Source organism: Rhea americana, unplaced genomic scaffold, assembly GCF_003343005.1.
Source record: "Rhea americana isolate MKP2758 unplaced genomic scaffold, rheAme1 scaffold_22, whole genome shotgun sequence".
Taxonomy (NCBI): domain Eukaryota; kingdom Metazoa; phylum Chordata; class Aves; order Rheiformes; family Rheidae; genus Rhea; species Rhea americana.
Window position 1 is genome coordinate 3,008,262 of NW_028186329.1, and position 21,940 is coordinate 3,030,201.

Here is a 21,940-nt window from a genome sequence, read left to right on the forward strand (position 1 = left end):
CTATTAGCTGACTTGACTGTTAACATTTTTTGCGAAGCATAGATCTGCAGTCCTCCATGAAAGTTACAAGCAAGGCACTCGGAGGCACTTGAATAATGTTCTCTACATATTATTCAAGAAGAGTAGGCAATGTTTTGATATTGAGTAACTTCCTTACTTATGAGAACTTTTAACAGAAGCAATTTCCTTCATAAGTGTGATAGTAAGGATCTACTTCTGTTCCTCCTTCTCACCAACACAGAAGGTTGGTCTCATTTCTGTTCCTGTTTCCCTCCAATTACCCTGATGTGCCCCAGTAAATCCACCTCTGCACTTCAGTGCCATTACAGCAGTGCAAGATGGAAGTAGCTTATGCATGCTGAATTTGACAGAATAGCAAACTCGTGATTGAAAGCCAGTACAGGAGTGCAAAGATTTAAGGTTTGTGCAGGCCTGTTGAGTTCTTTTCAGTCTTCTGCTTTGCGCAGGGAAGCCCAGGCTTGAGCCTCACGGCAGGACTCGACCTTAGCACTTRGTGATACCAATCTTCACACTGGGTTTCGTCAGTTCAGCAAGAAACAGTCCCCGGCATCTGGGTCCTTATCATCCATATGCACTCTGGGATACAGACTCACCCTCTGTTAAGATTAGCACTGGAGTTTCCCAATTTCAATTTAAAAATGTCTCCCCCATCCAATCTTTTAAAATATTGAGATTAAAGTCACAATTTTATTTGTGAGTGAAGAAACAGAAGGTGACGAGTAAAACAGAACACTTGTATTTTAGTCAGAGCTGAAATATTTCTTAGACTTGCTTATCATTCTCTCAGATACTAGGGCAGAGATGCTGTCTTGATCCTGAAATGCTTACTTTCAAAAATCCATCCTCATTTTGGAAATCTTTCCCTATATTTACTTGCATCAGAATTAGATTTTGAAATATAAATGCAAGAGCTCTAGATAAGAGCCCATCATTTCAAAGTATATCTTGTTCCACTGCTTCAGAGGTACGAACACTAATGGCCTTCTCTTGGTCTGGGCTTCTCCTGTGCTAGGAGGCTACTTACTTTATAAGCGTGGCTTTCCACTTCACTCTGAACTTGTATTTAGTATGGATGTCTACATAAAATGCCTCACATAAAGGCAATTTCTTACACTCTTGGGATGTAGTCGTCTTTGTACAAACACCACGTGATAGATTCAAGGTTTCCTGCATGACATCATCCTGAATCATCCTTTTAGACTAATGGATTACAAGAAGTTTGAAGCCTTGCACTTATTTCAGAGAACAAGAGAGAGAAGGAAAAAAAAAAGCCCATGAGTTATGAAGGAAAATTTCAGGCAAGCTAGTGAACTAGAGGCAGTTTATTTTACAACCACAGGAAAGATCAGTCCCACCTTTACTATGAACACAGGCTACAATCTCACAAGGGCACCTTCTTTGTTACCTTTTTCAAGGCAAGGTAAACTGTGTGTGTAAATACCAGGCATGACAGAAGAGACATAGATGTGATCGAAGTGGCACCAATCCCTGACAAAACAACGGGGCTAACACCACTTACACAAACACAATGCCTCCAGCTCTTGGGCTCACAGTGCTGAATCAGAAGATGTCACTGCTGTGTGAAGCATGGCCCTGCTCCAGTATAAACCAACTTTGGGAGGTCACATTCTCACAGAAAGATCAACTTCGTATAACCAGGCTCTGTGCTAATTTTACGTTGGCTGATGAAAGATGGACAAAATTGCGTCTTGTCCGTTTTCTTTACCACATCCTTTGGCTAGCTCTATAGAASTGCCATCACATGCTACGTGAGATGCAGATCAGATTGGTATCGCTGAGGTACTATACTGATCTAGTTTTACGATTGTGAAAACAGCAGCTGAATACAGCCAAGACATGCACCTTCTATGGCTGAATAAATTCTGTTCTACATGTTACATGTTAAAAGTTACTGGGAAGTAAACAATTACATCTGCCTGATTAAGTATTTCTCTGCAGGCTTTGGTGTTGTAACCATATCAATTATTTACACGAGTGTTAGTTAACACAGGACTGCATTATTTATACAGAGAAGAACCGGACATCAGCTCCATGTCCTTAACATTTTTGAAGTCAGCATTTGCCAGGTATTCAGTGCAGCAACAGGCTCAAATGCTTTCCCACATACCCTAAGCATTTAAGCCACCCAAACTGAAGATCAGCTCTGTCATGTCACAGCCTTGGATCAGACTGCTGGGAAAACACCTAGGCTGTGGGATGCATCAGCAAGCCCCTCACCAGGGGCTGTGGACTGGTCACACGCTCCTCAGCTGTCCCCAGGCACATTCCCTGGCTCTGCTCTGCTCGCCTTGTTCAGGTGCTGCGGGCCTGTGCCCTCATCAGGGATGCCCTGCCTGCCCCAGCTGCCCTCGGTTCCTGGCTCCACTGCTGCTCCCCGGTTAATCTTCTGTTCTGTCCCAGTGTGAACCAGCGCTGCTGGGTTTGTTTCAACTATTTTCAGCTTTTAGATCATGTCCTTCCCTTGCCCTTTTTAATCTATATTCCTGGAGCCTTAGGGGAGATTGTCATCTTCATTATAAAGTTCCCTGTAAATTAGAATTTTGCACTACTTACAATACTAGCAGTAGACTTTGGGAAGTTAGGTTTTTCTATTTAGGGACATCAAGTAACAAAATAGACTCACATGAAAAGTTTTCTCTCCCTTATTGGGCAATGAAAATCATCTAGAGACAAACACAGCCACATGCTTCCCAGTTCATTTTGTTCCTAAGTGGATACTGGACTCTCCTGGATTTCTCCTGCACCATATGCTGAATAATTTTAACACTTTTCAAAGTCTTCACAGATGACAATTTACCTTTGGATGTTATGACCCTTAGCATATCTTAAATATAGATTTCAAGAAGGAAGATGGTAATCACAAGAATCTGAAATGGCTGTGTTTCACCAACGCTGCAGCCTGGCAATGAGCCCCATTCAAACTCCATGGCATCTTCCAGCATGAGGTAGGTCTCTTCAGTTACAAATGAATATTTAGGGCTTCTGGTAGCTTCTCACAATACTTAAACATTTTTCTAATGTTTTATCATCATCTGTTGTGTGATTACTGTTCATTCTGCTGCAACCCACTCACAACTACCATTGATCTTGTCCTCTAAGGTACTTGGTAGCCTCAAGACTAGCCAGTACTTGAAGAAAGAGCCAAAGGCTGCAGAAAGTGATTCTTTCAAGAGCTGAGACTGTGCTCCAGCATAATATACATCATTACTATGAACCCTAAAGTGTTGCATAAATAAGAGACCCGAGTAATTTGTGAGACTCTACTATACTGTCTAAACAGAGCACTGTTAATCTTGCTAATCTAGAACATTGTGTCCTTTGTGCTCTTTAGTCAAGGAATTCTCTTAATCTTTACTAAAAGTTGCTGTACATTTTCAGCACCCCAAGGTGACTATATTGTAGTCACAACTAATTCCTATATACATAAAGATTTTTCAGAATCTTTATAAAAATGCATCATATCTTGTACTTATACTAAGTAGCTTAACTACCTTCTCCAAAGAGATTTAGTACAGCAGCAATTACAGCTCTGGCTTGCTCACTGTGATGTAAAGCAGCATACAATTCAGTTATGTAAGTCTTTTTTTCCCTTAAACATTCTTAAAAGCCAGTGTTTATTTTGCAATCATTCAGGAAGCTATTAAAACTATTGGACATCTGCAGAGTGCATTATCTTATGAGAAATGTATGATGAGTGTGATATGGCGGAATTTTTAGATTACAACCCACCTGGAGTGAAGAGAGTTACCCTCCCCATCATTCCATTTAGGAAGGCCAAATGAATGCCACAGGAGAGCTTTCCAGGACAGAAGACTTTCTTCCTTTTTGTTTGACCTGTTACACAATTTTATTCTAGCCTATATAGGAGGTTAAGTCCTTTTAGACCCACCATAAAGACACACAGTAAGAAACAGTAGTACTGAAGTTTAGGATACAGCCTTTGAGCGCTACAATTGCATGGTTCGTCCTTGTTTATGGCTCAGCAGTCACACAGGGGTTGTAGGAAGGTCTGCGAAAACTTCATCTTGACACTTGCCAATAACAGTATGACAAACATCAAAAATGTTTCAGTGCTCAAGATAAAAATAAAAGGCTTTTTCCATTTATATATGCAAAGGCAAGGAGACTTCTGTTTTTTGAATCAGCTTTTAGGCATCCCCTATACTTTAAACAAGTACTTCTGACACGAATAATGCATTTTGTAACCGTTAAGAGGCAATTTATTTAAAATATTCACATTCAAAGGAAGTATTTTCAAAGCTGTTAGAGAATTAACCTGTCAGCTATATACACTATACTTTACGTAATGACTCTAAATACTAATTGTGACTACTCTATGTTTCTATTTTTAGAATGCCCCTGATTTAAAAAAAACAAAACAAAACAAAAACAACACCTGGCCTTTGCGGAGTGAACAACTGTACAACAACTTAAGCTAAACAATAATTCCTACCATCTCCAAGAATGTGATACAGTGTACTGGCTGAACACTGGAGCAATAACCAGGTCATACTAGTCAATGTTATTTCCACTAGTTCACAAGAGTTTCACCTCTGTGAAAAATGGCACATTCTTCACCTCAGCAATTCAAAGACGCCTCCCATAGATTAGACCAGGGTTCAGGGTACCATGTTCAGGGTAACATTTCCATGTCAGACCAGTTCCAAATCCAGGGGGTGGGGACCTTATTTACCATCTGCCCTGCATCATGTATGGTGAGCCACAGGCATAGACAGTACACCTTGAACTGTTCCTAAGCTTTCAAATCATCATAAATCGCAGACTGAGGAATAACACACAGTATAATCTGACAGCATTTTAGAGCTATTCAGCTCCCTCCTTGCCTCATTACTGATAAGAGCCAGATGCCAAAGCACATAATCTCAGCATACAAAAAAACACATGTAAAATGCTACCTTCTTTGCTCTTCAGCTCAGATGAGATGCAAAAGATGACAGAGAATCTTGACACGGAATTAAGCAGGGTACAGAAGTGTAATTTATAAAACAGCTAAACTCAGCATCCTGTGTGCGATGCAAGGAACTCCTATACCTACTAAATACTTGACCTGGTTTGCTGGACCATTTAGCCCCTTTTTTACTCCCTCCATATCCTGCCCCTTCTCAGCATCCTCTTCTCTAAGCTTCAAGGTCCTCAAATCTCATCTGTATCATTCCTTGTGCAAGCTGGCTTTCAGATCATGAATCAAGGTCTTGAAGGCTGCTCCTTTAGGCTCTTTCTGAGAGGTCACACCTTCACATTGGACACTTGCCCAGTGTGACTCATATTGGCTGCAATCTGCAACCAGTTGCAGATGACGCTTCCTCGTGTTGCAGCCTATTCCAAGTCACTCCCCTTTGCTGACCTTCTTCTCTGCCCCATACATCAGCTACTGCTTTCCCTCACATTGCCTGGTTGAATAACAAATTAATTCAAATATTACTTCACTTGAAATTTGCTGTTTCAGAAGAGCTAATGTGCTCAAAAATGTTTTTTCTCTGCCCTTCTATGGTTGAACTGATTACTTTGAGGCTGTACTTCCACAGCCACTTCCTACTTTATTCATATGTGTTTGCCCTCCCTCCCCTACACCATCCCCTTCCACCACTTCAGGGACTTCACATGTCTCAGGATAGAGCTGTCTTGCAGTTCAAGTGCTCACCTAGATTCCAGCATGTTTGAGTGGAAATAGTAGTTCTTACAGCCCTTTTTCCCAGATGTAAAGATTTCAACTCTTTTTCAAGAAATTGATTCAAGAATTCACTTTAAGAGCTGCAAACAGGCCAAACTGGTGACCTGAGTCATGGCACAAAGTCCCCTAGTGACCCTGTATTTCCTTTGTTCACTCATCTAGTTTGACTCCTAAGCCGTATTCCAGCCCCTAAAAGATTTATTGTAGCAGCAACGGTAAACCGCAAGCACATGCATGTACAAGGCCACATGGTAGCATAAAAGGACTAACACAATCTTGGTTTCTATATGGAGGAAAGGAAGCTACAGACTCTCTCTAAGCAGTTTTACTGTGGTTGTATGTGAAACAAAGCATTTATCTTTAGAACTCTCCCTAATAGGAAAACAGAGGCAAATTGGAGCAATTAAGAAAAATACACTATCCACACACAAACATAAATTAGGAACATAATGGGACAAACCTGAAAAGAAGCATGAGGAAAAGTTGGTCTAAGAAAAATGAAAAAGAGCTGCTAGCTTAGGAGTATACATGCTTGGTTTAGATTAAAAGAAAAAAAAACAGACATACTGCCAGAAAAACAGATTCTTCTACTACTTTCCTTCCACTCTCCTCCAGAAAGTCCTCCCGTAGCATAACTGAGAAGCACCCTAGATTTCAGTCCTGCACTATCATTTTCATGGCAGTTGCTACAGAAAAGAGCACAGGATACAGGGCACTTGGGTAGGGAGGCAGAACAGGGAAAACACATAGGAGTTGGCTTTGACACAACTGTCCCAGAGGTGAGTCATACCCCCAAGGCAGAGATATCCACACCTCTATATGCTTCCTCTGTACCCTCTCTCATTTGCACAGACTGTTCCTTCTCTTAAATACAGCTGCTACAAGCATCTTACATCCAGCAGCTCAGGGTGGAGAACCTGTGGAAAACAAGCATAAGCGCACATACACACATCCCTCAAGGGACTTGGGAAACACCTTGTTACTTTTCAAAATTATTAAGAGTGGATTATACTTTAGCTTTTAGCTGTAAAGGATGATATGCAAAAAATAGCATGCTTCTGTGCATGCTTCTTTGGAAGACGGGTTGGGGGGTTCCTTATTTACTCTTACTCTTTAGACAATGAAAGATATRACTACAGGAGTGACAAGAGGTGGAATAAATATCAAGAGTCATGTAGCTGTAAAACAGGAATATGGGATCCTGTGTTTGGAGATTTTAAATTAGGCTGTACAAAGCCCTACATGTGTATCATTAAAAAAATACCTCCAACACCAACAACAAAACCCACATCCTTGAACTGGCAGGTTAATAAACTAAATGACCTAAAAATTCTTTCTCCTCCCGTTGTTAGGATCTTTTTTCAGGGACATAATCCTTGATGTGCTCAAGACACAGGCTATACAACAAGCTGGAAAATATCCAATAGTCTTAGCAAAACTTTGAAATAAAACAAACCTGTTACTACATAATCAATATCCTGTCACTGTTTTGATGTGCTTCAGGTCACCAGTGACTTCAAAGAAATCCCTAATACAGGAAGAGTTTAGAGGAAAATCCAAACATCATTTTATATGTTCTGAGTCTCAAGACAAAACRGCCAAAGCACTAATTATTTTATTAAAAAATAAAATCCTGAAGCAAACAAGTAAGTTTGAAACTTCAGTTATGCAATGAAAAGGGAATAACCAGCTTATTAAAAATTAAGACCCAATTAAAGCTGAGAGTCATACCCTCAACAGTTTTAACAGTAAGACCTGAGGTGAGATCATTATCCCTGGAGTCAGCAAGTGAACCCACATCAGCCTCAGCAAGGCCAATCTTTCACCTGGTTTAGCTGCCAGCACAACTTGCCCACTAAGCCTAGCCGTATCGAGAACCCCTCAGCATTATCTTTCTGAGGCATTTTTCTACACAAGAACATTGCCCTGGGTGAGTAACTACACCACTCCTTTACTAAAAACCACAGTATCAATTAGCAGCATTGTGCCAAACTGCCATTAGTGCTCATCTTTATACTTTACAGCACTTCGCAGTATAGTTTCATAGTTTCTTCATCTTCTGTTCCTTCAAGACTGTACCACACCTATAACTATTTTTGGAAAGCAAAACTCACAATCTTTTGTCTATTGCACTTAAAAATAACTTCCACTACACATCCATAGTTACTGGCATTTTATTTGTAACCTAAAGGAAAGTATGAACTCTGCTGGTGTCCACTTTGCTCTCTCTCCTGCCTGGAGCCTTGTTAGCTCAGCAGGCTGCACAGGCTGGCACAGGAACTCACCTGCAGCACTGTCTGGCAATAGGTGGCACAGGGACAGCAGGGTCCATGCCTGCAATCTTTTAATGCCTCAAAATTTTCAGTCTTTCCTGTATACAGAGGGACTGCACTCAGTATTGTTTACACTGGAACGAGAAAACCACCTACTTCCAACTTGGGCATAGATTAGACAAGATTAACTGGTATGAAGCACGAGTGACAAACTTCTAAATGCTAGAAAGAATATCACAAGTTTTTTGCAGATCAAAGATATCAATTTGATTTAATTTGTTCAGAAGATCAAATGGATTCTCACAAAACAACTAGAAGTTTAAGCCTGGATATTTATCACTACTTTCAATGCCCATTTTAATATTTACTTGGAAAAACATGGGGTTTTGGCCAATATTTTTCAGTCCATTTATTTTCCTCTTTTACATTTTTTTCCAGGAACTGAGGAGAAAGCAGGCTTTGGAATTTCTATTTAAACAACACTGGGTAGTCATCTGCTTCACTGAGTAGAGGTACTGCTCCTCTTGTATCAAGTTCAACACTCTAGTTAAATTGAACCACCACAGAAATTCACCATGCAGTACACTCGCATTTTTAATTCTCCCTAGAGGATCCACTTAAATATGGCCAATATGACTTTAACTGGACATCAGCTGCCAAGGTTCAGTTCCTCTCAACACAAATTCAAACAGACCTTAAAGAGCAGCAGCTGAGCCTTAAGCAGAGCAAGTCAGGGTTCCTAATTGATTTGTACTGCTAGCATCAACACAGAGACAGGATGAAAATTCATCTCCCCACCACCACACCCTCCACACATTTTGTTCCTGAGGTTTCTACCAGAAGTCTAAATATTAATTAAAAATATCTAAAGAACTTAGTTCTCAACTAGTTATAATAATAAACTAGACAAACATTAAGTAAATTAAACATCTGGAGAACCAAATTAGTCAAAAATTCAGGAAGTTGCAATTTCAAAACCAGTCATTTTTGTTGTGTGGCTACTGAACAGTAGTGAAGGATTAGCTTAATGTTTTTAACATTTCATATTTATTAGTTCTTACTTTACACATTATACTTTGGAAGGGAGCAAGGAACCAGTAAACTGAGGCATTCTAAACATAAGATTCAGGAAAATCTGGGTTGAAATAAACAAAGGGAAAAGSAGTATTTCTTTTAAAGAGTTCTTACTAAAGAGAAACAAGGTCACCTTAAAGCCAARGTTTTTTCTTTTCTTTAAGAAGTCACACAGACCTCTAAAAACAAAGTTCTGGGAAAGTGAAAGGGAATCTMAAGAAGCCCCCTTCTCTAAACAGAATGCTTCCCACAGTCCGAGATACAAGATTCTCCTGTCCTTACTAGCATATATTATTTTGATAATCCTATAAATAAGAGTTAATAGCTAGAAAAAAAGCAAAGAATTTTCATTTTGTTGGCTATTAGGTCACAGAAATACATTTTTCAAAAAACTCCACTTAGGTTTGTATTTACCTAGTAAACCATAACTTTATATTCAGACAAAACAGATTAATAAATATTTTCCCTCTCTAAAATTCAAAATAACATGAAAATAAAGGGAACCTATTTTTCTACTGCTATTCTAGTATTATAACTTGAAATCAAACTCTTATCTGTCAAAATCTTGCTGCCTAGGATAAAACAATAATTGAGTGTATTAAACAAATAGTACTATAAAGCTAGTTCAGAATCAGAATAAATTTCTTTCACCCACCTAAGAAAAAGAACAAAATCTTCCTTGAGGTCTCAGAAGCATTTAACTCCAGCATAAGACAGACAATGAGAAACCTGTGGAGGTTAATCATGTTTAACCAGGTGGCTGTTGTACTGAGTAGCTCCATTAACCACAGCTGCTAGGAGTTAGGAGTTATTTTAAATAGCTGCAACCCAATCAAGTTTYTGAAGCTCAAATCTGCAGCTTTTCAATGGGAAATGGAAAAAAATATGTGGTCCTACTCCAGTAAATAAGATTTTATTATTTCCATAAGAAAGGAAAGATGTTTCTAATTTTGAACATAACAGAGGCCCACACATTAAAAAAAAAAAAAAAANAAAAGAAAGAAAAGAAGAAAGTGTATGAGATTAGTTCTTGATCTATAAATCTGTAACGTGATACAGCTGAGCTGAACAATTTTCTATCCCCTTCTGTAAAAACATCTTTTGCACTTGGGTGGGAAAATAAAGTATGTTAAATACATTTTTTTTTTTTGCTATTCACTCAAACAGAAGTGTGCTTATACTTTGAGAGTATTATAGCTATTTATGCATTGCCAAAAAGAAGCACCCACAGATTAGCCCTTTCGTTTGCCCCAATTTTGCCTCAGAGATCTGGGAAGGAAGATGGGAGAAGAGGAATAAAACAAGCTTGCTTCTATGATTAATTGGCACATACTCAGCACTGCTTTTCACTTGCATACAGATATGTCTTGGCCTTTCCAGTTTCTTCTGGTTGCGAGAGATTACCAGTATACATAGGTGCTTGGCTGTCTTCTCTTTTACCAAGGAACACGCTTGCCAATAAGCCGATAGCTGCAAGAGGGCTTTATGTTATAAATAGTGAGAATTTCTTGGCAGCTTTTGCAACAGACCATAGTATAGCAGCTGATATATGTACTTTCAGTGATACGATAGGTAAATAAAATACGCAAATGTCCACGTAGAAACTGATAAAGACTTCATATCTGAAACATCTGAAAAATCACTGATCTGATACTGCAAGTAAATTCCAAGAGTGTACTCTACATGCAGAAACTGAAACAAAACTGCACATTTTGTACTCAATTAATTTCTAAAATGATTTTTGGAACACTCTTAAMCAATAATTCATTGTAATTTTAAAAAGGTCTTGTGATTAATCCTGTGACTGCACACTCAGCAAGTCTAAAAAGCAATATTGCCAATGATAGCCATGAAGTTAAATTCAGTTTTAAAGAAAATGAATGACTGTACAGAAGTGCTATCTTCATAATAAAAGCTTGAAAAAACAGTCTATTTTAAAAAGACTATTTAATGGAGACAAATCACTACCATTGTTCACCTATTTCTCAGGAGAGGAAAGGAAGAACTAAAATACCAGCTGGATATTCCACAAAGTCTTTGTTTTCAAAGACTTCCTTTTATATTATTCAAAAATATAATTTCATCTTAGCTATGCATTTGATGGGAGGAAGGCCTTTAATGTATGCCTGTATTTTGCCAACTCATAGCTGGTAGCAGAGAGATATCATGCTCCACTYCACTACTGCCTTGCAGGTGATACTCTGCAGTGTGAGCATGTTGCATTCTCCTGGTCTGAACGAGAAATGAGAAAAATGCTACAGACTGTGCAATATCATCCTTGATGATGTTACTGAATAGTTTCCATTAGACAGCCAGCATCTGCAGGAGATTTTGCCCTGGTTTTGCTTTAATTGTTCCCAAAGGAGAAAGACTTCAAGGTATTTCAACCATGAATCACATCTGAAAGATTATGCTTTTTACAGGAGGACACATCCCACTGTTCTTCACAGAACTACTGGTCATTTGCTTTCAAAAGCTGTCAGTTGAGGGAAGCTAAGAAGGTAGGGCTTCTAAAAGTAGAAATTTTCCTTGAGAGAGATATGGTTCACAGTGGTTAACTTGCTCATTGAAGTTTCACTTGAATTTTGGGTATCGTAAGTCTCACTGCACTCTTTTTTACCTCAAGRACAGCGAATTATTCTGTGTGTAGTGAAAGCAGGTTGTCTCTCTTTCATCTTTTTTTTTTTTTCCATTTCTTTCTCACTCTCACAGACCAGAGATCCTGATGACTCTTCTCTGCTGCAAAACAAGCCCATCTTTCTTTCTTCAGCCCCCTTTTCTCTTTGAAGTGGCTTCCCAACAGCTATGCCATCCTTTGTAGGGGACAGTTGAATCCACTGCCAGCATCAGTGGGATTTCCAGGCTCCCGAACCAAGGCTCTGGGAGGCTGTGCTGTGAAGGCTGGGACCAGTGGGATTCAGAAAGACAGCGAGCAGCAGCGACAGCTGTAGCAAGGCAGAGCTGTGCTGAAAAGGTGATGTAACACCTGGGCTTTGCATTGTGCAGGGCACCAAAATCATGCATGCAACTTTATTAAACCAACTGCAAATGTTTAAAAAATATATAAACCATTTTGTTCTCCTTAGAAATGAAATGGAGGGGTTCCCTTTGCCTGTAACTGTTACACTGATATCAAATCATGTTATTTGTATATGTAATAGGCTGGATCTTAAGGTGAGATAAGTCAGTGAAGTGACCTTGGTATCTGCAGAGCAATGCCAGTCTGCACTGGCTGACAATTTGACCCTTTAGCCTCTTTGACCGGTTAGCCTCCTTCTAAGGAGAGGACTGTGGAAGGGGCTTCTGGTGCCTAACTCCTTTTGGTCTCAAATACATTATTACTGGAAGGGACAGATTTGACAATAACAGTAAAAAGAGCCACATATACTTAGGAAACAGTGTCTGGAATCACTTTGTGTCCTGCTGCTGCTAGAGGACTCTGGTACATTTCCACTGCTATTTCAGGATGCTGTGCTTTTTTTAGGTGCTCAGATACTATTGTAGCTGTGACTCTTTAAGCTTCTAGAGAGATACAGAGAGGGATAAATTGCCCATTTGTTTTATCTTGTAATTTGCTGCTTGATTCTATCCAAGCCTGGTCGCAACTTAACTGCTTTGTGAATTTTGTAGTAAATCTTTGTAACTGCAATACAAATAATTGGACCCCACCATCCCTACATTCTTTTCTAGATGTGGTTAGTGAGAAAAAGAATAAGGAAAGGAATAATACTCTATAATTTTCTCTGAGATCAAACAGGAATAGTATTTCATCTTATCCAGAAATGACAACATGCATATATTTATCTAAATAAATAAAGTTGTATCATAAAGAATAGCACATTAAATGCGCTTAATATATTTGTTCATTATTATTTCAAAGGAATCAGTCAGCTGAGAGTTGAGTCAGTGAGTCAAAGGCTAGCTATTAACTGTAATAATATAAAAATATTCAACCAGGTCATACGGATTATAACAATTATGGATTATAACAATTACATTTCTACAAAAGACAGAATATTATAATGGTGAATTCATATTTATCAGTAAATTATAGCCATTATCCAAGAAATGAGTTGAAGACTTGGTTTGTCATGAAATTCTTAATGTTTTATAATTAAAAGGTCAGAATTTTAGTAATTCTCTATGCCCATTTTTTTGCTTTGACGTTAGAACTTCACTAAGTAGGCTTTTGAGCACTTGAGCTGAATGCTCAGAATATATCAAAACATACAAAACCTCTGCTACAATCCTGCTATGCACTGTTGGTTGAGTACAGCTCACTAATGTCAAATGTTCTTAAAAAATGTAAAAAGCATTTTAGTGGAACATTCATACCTGACATAACATACCTATCCACTTCAGAAGTAGTTCTTACCACTTCTACTTTTATTAAGTAATCCCAGATTGCATTGCAATGTTATGTAGGAGCTTATTTGTGCATTAGATCCCACTACGCTTGGAATGGTAAAACACACGCGCAGAAAGAATCTCTGCCCTAAACAGTTTTTAAAAAGTAGTTTTCTTCACTAGTCTGATAGGCAAAGTTGCCAATTATCCCCTAGATCTATTTAGCTGAGAATTACTTAAATTGAGAGAATGGAGACGAAATTAGAACAGTATAGAGGAATTATTAGAATTATGATCATAGTTAGAATAGAATTACAAAGCATTAACTCAGCTGTAATCGGGAGAAGAGAATGACACACACACAGGACAATCCGTGCCATTTCATTACTTTGCGTGGGGGACCTGCTCCCAAGGGATACAGTAGAACTTCAAAGCAAAACAAAACACAGTGCTGGATAACGTATTGTGCAGAATCAGGTGTGGTACAGGCTGATACTCTAATATTGTAGGCCATTTCCATCTCTAGAGTCTCCGGTTCTTTATTGTAATACATTTCTGTTCAGCAGCAAAAACAGGCAGTGCACATTAGCCAGTAAATTCAAAATCTTGCTGTTACACACAGATACAGACAGGCTTTTAGATTTACATGGATTCTTTGCATAAGAAATGTATCAACACCGTAGTGAAATTATAAGTGCTTAAATAYGACTCACTCTACAACTAAAAGATGACACTAGAAAAGAGGCACTAAACTTTATATAGTGACAAGTCATGCAACTAACATCTTGCTTAAAGACAGCTCAGGACTGCAGAGGCATAGTTTGAAGCTCTCAGACTGTATCCAAATGTCAAGAAATAATCTTTTCTTGAGACTGCCATACAACTGTTCTTTGGGAAGTAAGGTGAAGGAGAATGAGTATTCTCAGGATAAAACTCTTCACCAGGTATTTCTACTTAATTATGATTGCCAGATGACAAACATCTTTAAATTAGTATTTGTAAATTAAAGATTGTCTTTGTTTATTGCTGAAACAATAGTCATATAACTACTAACTCAATAATACTGTCTATATTAGTCATGATTCTTGAGAGATCTCCATATGTCTTTGACAAAATGGAGGCAACAGGTATGTTTTTAAACTCTTTATTTCTGCAATGGAAGACATTCAAAAATCGAACAAAAAGTAATGGATTGCTATTTACATCCCTCTCTGTGAGGGATTAAAATTTCTGTTTTTTTATAGATGGAAGTATGGAAGCAAAGAATGATTAAATGGAGWTTTTTAGGCCTGTGGGAACACCTACCTGCAGAAAGACTCAGAGGACAGGTCACAGTTTTCAATGGTCCAAGTGCAGTCCTGTGGTCATGTCTATGGAGTTTATGTGCCAGGTTTGGAGGGTAAAAGACTAAGGAAATAAAAAAGAAATCATAGTAATTATAGGAAACAAGTATATTGCAGAGTGGCTTAAATAGACCTCTAAAAATGTCAGGTCATTATGCCTATATACATACTTGCTAGGTATTCTGTGTATTTAACTATTACTTGAATTTCTCTTTGCCAATTAGATGCAGATATATTTCATACCATTTAWAATGTGAAAATTCAATAAACAAAGAAAAGACAAGAAAGGGGAATTTCATGTTACAACCGCATTACAGAAAAGTCAAGAGGATCATAAACTTTTTCTCTTTGCAGACTCCATAATGAATTTAGTTAGCTCCTCAAGACAGATTTGTAAATTTTACACACGTGATGAAGTGGTACACTACACCAACTGTCATTTTTGCCAAGGCCTCTATCGACACTGGATGCCATCTGGCAATTTCATTAACATTAATAAGAACCATCAGTTTGGAAATACCCTAATAGAGAGCCTATTAGCACACTCAGACACATTTATTATTGTAACCAAATGCAATATTTATTAGTATTAGCAAATGTAATATTTATTTTACRRGAAATGGAATTACAGTGAGCATGAAGTCATTAGACAGCATTAAAAATAGAAATGGACTTAAGCTGACAAATCTGGCATTTAACAACCTAAATATTAGTAATGTCTAGCTAGCAAATCTTGGTCATCTGTTTTTAAAGGGACCTTTATTTAACACGACTTTAGCATAATTTTGGATTCAAAGCATTGGCCAGATTTCACAGTTTTAAGATGATTTGATAACCAGGTATAAATAAGGACTTTTTTATCACTTTTATTATCATTTGTAAGCTTTAATCCAGGCTGGATCTGCTCTTACAGGTGTCACTGAGAGTTGTGTCCAGTTTCATGTTATACTAAAAAGGCTACTCTATTTTCTGAAATACTTGCTATCATCTTCAGCTTTCAAAAGATTTGCAACTATTTGCCTAAGCCCTCCACTGATTAAATGAATTTCTAATGACTGACAAACCTGTAAACCCCTTTGTTTCAGGTCTCACCTATTGGTTTAAATCACTTCCACATATTTTATTGGCTACTCAAGAAATATCGAAGGGAGTAYGTACTAGATGATGGTCTAGTTAACAAACAGTTGGTAAAGCAAACAGTGCTGTTCAGTAAGGAGTGTATTGTGCAGGGATGCCCATGTTTCCTTCCCAGCAGCACAGGAGGCCAACTTCAGCAGGTTCTCTGGACATGGTTACTTTGCCCCGTTTGCCAATTTAAGAAGCTACTTTTTTGCAGAGCTGCTTTTGAGACCTGCTGGTGAAAATATTATAGAAGAGAAAAATTTTAGATCAATCTGCTAACAGTAGCATTCTTACTGCYCTGGAAATATTGACTCTTAGTGTTTATTCAGAACCAGCTCCTGGTACCCTTGTTAGCATAAGGTCATTTAATACAAAGCAGAGAACACAACAAGGTTTTTCCCTAATTAAATATTTACTACTAACATCTGTGACTGTGGTGTAGATCTTTCTGTGTCTCTCTTTAAAGCCTATTTCAGCAAAATCATATCTTCACTTCAGATCCTTAAACTGGAGCCATCTTTGTTTGGCTGTTGAAATAGCTATAAAACTGAAAGCAAATGTCCATCTAACTGAACATTATATGTAATTATATAATTTTAGTTATTATTTATATAATATTATTTTATTAATATATATTTATTATATATTATAAATATATGTAACTGAACATTAATAGGGTCCTTCTGAAGTAAAATAGGTCTTCTTGTTATTAAGGATGATGTTCCCATAAAAGATGGTGGCTATGCTAAGAGTTAAAAATAAAGGTTGATATATTATCCAACTCTGCAAAATAATGATAGTACACAAAAAGATTGAAACAAAAATTCGTATCTCATTATGGATAGCAGATTAACCAGATACCTCTTAGCACCTTCTCCCATGAAGACTTTTTTCAGTCAATTCTTCATAATCTCATTTTGGGACCAAATTAAATTTTTTGAACCATATTGGGATGCAATCTGTATCTTGTGCCGCTTCTTTTACCTGTCATTGGGGAAAGGACATTTTATTAGAACAATTTCACACAAAATTCTTACTCGTTGGTGGTCACTGGGGCAAAAACGCTTGGGGTCACAACTGTGCACTCCAGCTGCATGGTCTCATTAGGCTGTACATTTTACAAAGATTAGCAAAGGGATTATCCGCAGCAGAAGTCCGTAGTAGAGAAACTCAAAGTGAAATGTTCCCTTTTGGTCACACTTTGCCCAACAGGAAGCTAACATAAAAGGGAAAAAAGAGCAAGCATAATCATTTCACAGATGCTGCAGGCTTCATGCGTAAGAGAAAGAAGGTTAAAATGTACTTTAATATGTAATGTCTCTTAGGTTGCAGCTTTCAGCTGAAAGCTGTCAGCGCTCCCATCTGAGGAGCAGAAGATCTCTCACTAGGATATTTAATAGGAGCTTTTCAGATCAGGTATTCTATGGAGCAACGGCATTTTCAGTTTTTTAAAGGGTTAGTAGCATTAATTTATTCAATGCTTCAGACTTGTTTGTGCACCATCATTAAAAACAAACCGGAACTGTAAGATAAACAACTTTCTCATGCCTGAGTCCTCACTTCTAATTGTGAAAGAAATTCCCATTAATAACCCATTTCACTAGACCATTCATCTACGATGTTTTAAAGCTCAGGGCTTTAGAGCAAAAATATCTCATAAATTTTATCAGGACAGCAAAAAAGAATTTTTTGAGAAGAAATGAATATTGATCAACCAGAAAGGAACTGCATATTTTGATACATATCCAAAGTACAGTATTCAGCATCAAAAAAATCAGTGATTAATCTATGCATAGGCCCATATTTCATGGGCATTGAAGGCTGAGTGTAAGAAATGAACCTGCATCTTTCATGGGAGTACAGAATACTGAGTGTCCAAGGCAACCAAATAATTCCTGTAAAAAAAGATTTTGTTTTGTAAATGGTTTTCTAAAACCACCATCATTTTTGTAAATAGGCATTCAATTCAAAGAGGATTCTTGGGAGAAGGTTAATTTCTAACATTGTTTAATGTAATTGAAAACCATTTTGTCAGAAATAATGACTAATGTGTTCAGAAATCTTTTGTGGATATATGCTGCACTAAATAAAAAATGTAAGACTCATCCATAAATTCTCCACTGGTTACACACAAAGAAGACTTATTGCCTAATGTTACCCCCCAAATTATTATACATTGTTCTTCAGCTGATTGTGGCTTCAAGCTATTACAAAACATTTAGAAAGTAAGATCCATGCAGTCAGTGGGGCTATTATGTTCAGAATGAAAAGATGCCTTGCAAACAAAGAGAAAATAAAGAGGTGAGATTGGCAGAAATTCTACTTAGCTTGCTGTGAGTTTGTGGGCAGGAGAACTTACAGGGGGCTGTATGCTTTATGAAAAGCACTTGAATTTGAGAACCCTTGTGATTTTTCATTCTTTATTTCACTTCAGACTTTGACTATGACTAATTCCTTGACAGAGCTGCTTTCTTAATTCCCAAAGTACTGTTTGCATTGGTAAGCTACTTCATGATTAACACCTTAACATCTTTTTAAAATGTTTCTCAAAGCCACAACAGGCAAACTAGTTCTAAGACATTTTTCATGCAAAACAAACCATTGCATTCTGTACTTATGAATCCCTGAGAAAATATACCCTAAATTAAGGCAGTGGGGTGAGAAAAAGARGAAAAAGTGCACCAGACTGTCTTTGAGGGACGGCAGCTTGTCAGCTAACTGATCTTCTGAGTCTTCTTTTGTGTAGTAACACATATTCCTATTTCGTTACTTTTAAGAAAAGTATGTACAGATTAATTTTCATAATTGCACATAACTGTACCCTTCTGAGTTTACTACAATAGAAAAAGTGGATTTCCTTTCTTTGCCCTTCTAGATAATTTACCCTCTGGTTCCATTTTCACTGAGGAAGGCTTAACAAAAAAGCTGGCAATATCTCAGGTTAATATGGTGAAGGTACTTAAAATATTTACGAACCCTGACACCCATAATCACATTCTATGATCATGGCTGACACCTGATCTTGTTGGCTGCAATGTAGTAGTCAAATTTCATTAGGATGCAGATTAGGCTTGTAACATTTTCAGTCCTAGCGAAAACAAGCACACTAGCGAGCAATCTAATCTATGAATATTATCACCTCCTAATGGGGCAGGTCCGTCCTGTAATTTGTTCCTTAATTAGACCTGAATGCACAGGGGCAATGCTCCTGCTTGTGCTGCACGACGGACAGCAAATATCAATGTTACTTCAACATAAAAGTGTTTGAATTTTATCAGGAACATTTTCATACACAGAAGAAATAAAGATATTTTCACGTTAAACTGGAGATAGTGATATTTATAAACATTTCCTTTCAAAAACATTAAAGCCCAATGGTGAAGTGAGAGGGGCACAGCTGTTCCCCAGCTTCAGCTCCTCTGAGTATCTCAAAGTGGTGACACCAAACAGAGACAATGTCACTGCGCAAAGAGCAAGGGCTGGAATTTAATGGGAAGCTTTACCTTTTTCTTTCTTTTTTTTTTTTTTTGAAGACAAAACAAAAGTATTTTGAATTCAAACAGACCAGGAGAGAAGTGAATCTGAAAGATGAGACTTAAGCGTCTCACTCTTAAGGAGTAGGAAGTGTCCCGGTTCATCATCTGCTGCATGTTACTGAGACACGGGGATGCTGACCTGATGGACACATCCAAGTTGTATGTCAATATGAGCAGCAGAAGCTTTTCTAATGATGAATGAAATAATTCTGCAGGCTGTTTCAGTGCATGCAGCTAGTTCAACGGAACAACACAAGGGCGTGAGGATGAGGTTTCACAGTGGACCTGAGCCAACCTCACAGCATGCTGCCACCGGCAAGGGCTGCCTGGCTTTCCCCTGCCCTCACTCACCAGTCACACGGCCCTGCTGCTGGTTAGTTCGGCAGCACAAGCGTTTCTGAATTTGCTGAGGCAGTTTTAGGCCGTACCATGGGGCTGGGGAGGAAGCAAAGGAGCGGGATCTCAACTTGGGGGGTGGGACCCACATACACCTTTCATAAATTGACTTGCCTGCATGGTATAACCTCAACCTGAGTCTTCACTTAGGCATGTCTTATGCTACTGTCATGTCATGAAGGCCTCTGGTTAGCCATGGTCTGTGACAAATCCCACCCAAAAAAGGAGAGTAGACCCCAATCCATTGTGCACAGAGCTGAAGAAAGGAAACAGATGTCCAAGTGTTTCTGGAGAGAGTTCATTTCTCCATTCTCCACCCCTTACCAACATACCCTGAAGGAAGCAAATGGTAGTAAATGAACTTTTCAGGTAGCTTTGCAGCACATTTACAGCACATTTTTTTCTCTGTGAAATTACAGTATGGTCACTGCATGCAAATTTTAAGTTGCYGTAATAAGCAATGGTCTAAAATTGGACAACTGCTTACTTAGTAGCTAAAAAATAATCAATATTTATCATTAATGTTTTTACAGTGATTAACTATGTTGTTATAGTCTGAATAACTTTCTAAATTAAAAAAATAATTTAGTAATTAAATAAATCCTGTCTTCAGTGGTCCTGAGCTCCACAGCTCCTTGGAAAGAAGGGAGTGGGTCCTAAAATGGCAGGTCATAGCTAAATGCTTGCCTGTCTTTCAGGCTTTCCTCTCTCCCCCTAAAATTCAACAGTCCTCATCAAGGAGAACTGTAGTATCTGTAGTGTTTCTCATCAGTTTCAGTTCCACAGGTAAGGTGCTCATAAGAGACAGAGTGGGGGATACCCAAGGATCTCCATTTTTGCAGAGTTTCTGCTTTACAGTTTTCCTCTTTGTCAAAAGAACATCCCTCTTTGAACAAGGATCCCCAGAGTAGCTGTGGACAAGAAAGCTCCTAGTATACCTGCAATGACCTTTGCTTTTTTTATGATAGTGACATTGTCTCAAGGCATAGTGGATCTATACACTGGAAACGTCCCCCTTTTTTTTCAGTAGCAGCCTACAACCTGAAAAAGCAGGCTACCATCTATTTCCACTCCTGCCTCCCACAGTGCTATGTGACCACTCATGTCCCTCGTCCTGGACCACTCACTAATGTTACACAAGGAAAATCCTGTGCCTGTCCTACTCTATGGCTTATTTATATTAAATTAACAATAGCTTATAATCAACCTAGAGAAGACCAACAATCCTTTCATTAGGCTTTTCCATCTGGAAGTCCCACCAACCCTGCTTTTATTTTTTGGCTACCAAATACCAAATCCTGGCCTCTGGAGCAGTTCAGGCTTCCAGATCATTCTTAGACTCAGTTAATGGACAAGTAAGAGGCTGAGAATTATTTTCAGATACGTAACTAACACACCTGGAATAGCACATATATATTTAAAATACTACAGTCTTTCATGAAYTGGTCACACTTCATATTTCTTCCACCTTTTCCTCTTTAAATGTCACCGAGGTAGGGATGCCTTCAGATGTACCATGATATGGGTGTACAGCAAGGAGGGAATCTGACAATAAAAAAAGAAAACAAAGTATTCAGTGCCCAAAACTGCAGCTCTGAGCAACGATAGCATATGGCACACATGAATTATTCTGACTGATGTCCCTGTGAAAGCCACTGATTTCTGCAGCTGCAGGATGCCCTGCAACAGCACGACAGCCTTGAAGGGCAAGGCTTAATTGCTTACCTGCTTTGGGCAGCAATGAGGGGACCTTTCTCAGTCTAGATTACAGGCACATTTGAACCACTTAATTAAATGCCTTACTGCATTTTATAGAAGGGCAAGCTGGAAGTGACCAAACTTTGTAAAGTCAGAAAGTGGATGCAGTGACATAACAAAACCAAAATGCCATAAAAATGTCAAGAGAAATCTGAGGAAGTCCTGTGCTAAGGCACACTGAGTTTATTGCAATAAAGTACATATAGCACCTTGAAAGGAAAGTTCTGTGTCATGTTTTCAGATTTGCACACAGTCAATGTGTATATAGAAAGCTATAACTGTTGTGAACATTCAGGCATTAGCATTAGAATTTAGAAATAATTATCATTTCCAAAGACCTACTCAATGAGCTTAAAA

At 38.3% G+C, this 21,940-nt stretch overlaps 1 long non-coding RNA gene across 1 annotated transcript in view; it reads right to left on the reverse strand.

Annotated features, from left to right (window-relative positions):
• Nucleotides 1-14,731: 14,731 nt before the first annotated feature.
• LOC146595597 (uncharacterized) overlaps nt 14,732-21,940 on the reverse strand; it is a 74,547-nt gene continuing 67,338 nt past the window's right edge. Inside the window, exons 2-3 of the long non-coding RNA XR_014895899.1 lie at nt 16,755-16,877; nt 14,732-14,835 (exon numbers count right to left, since the gene is read on the reverse strand). This is a non-coding gene — a long non-coding RNA (uncharacterized LOC146595597). The remainder of the gene's footprint in view (nt 14,836-16,754; nt 16,878-21,940) is intronic.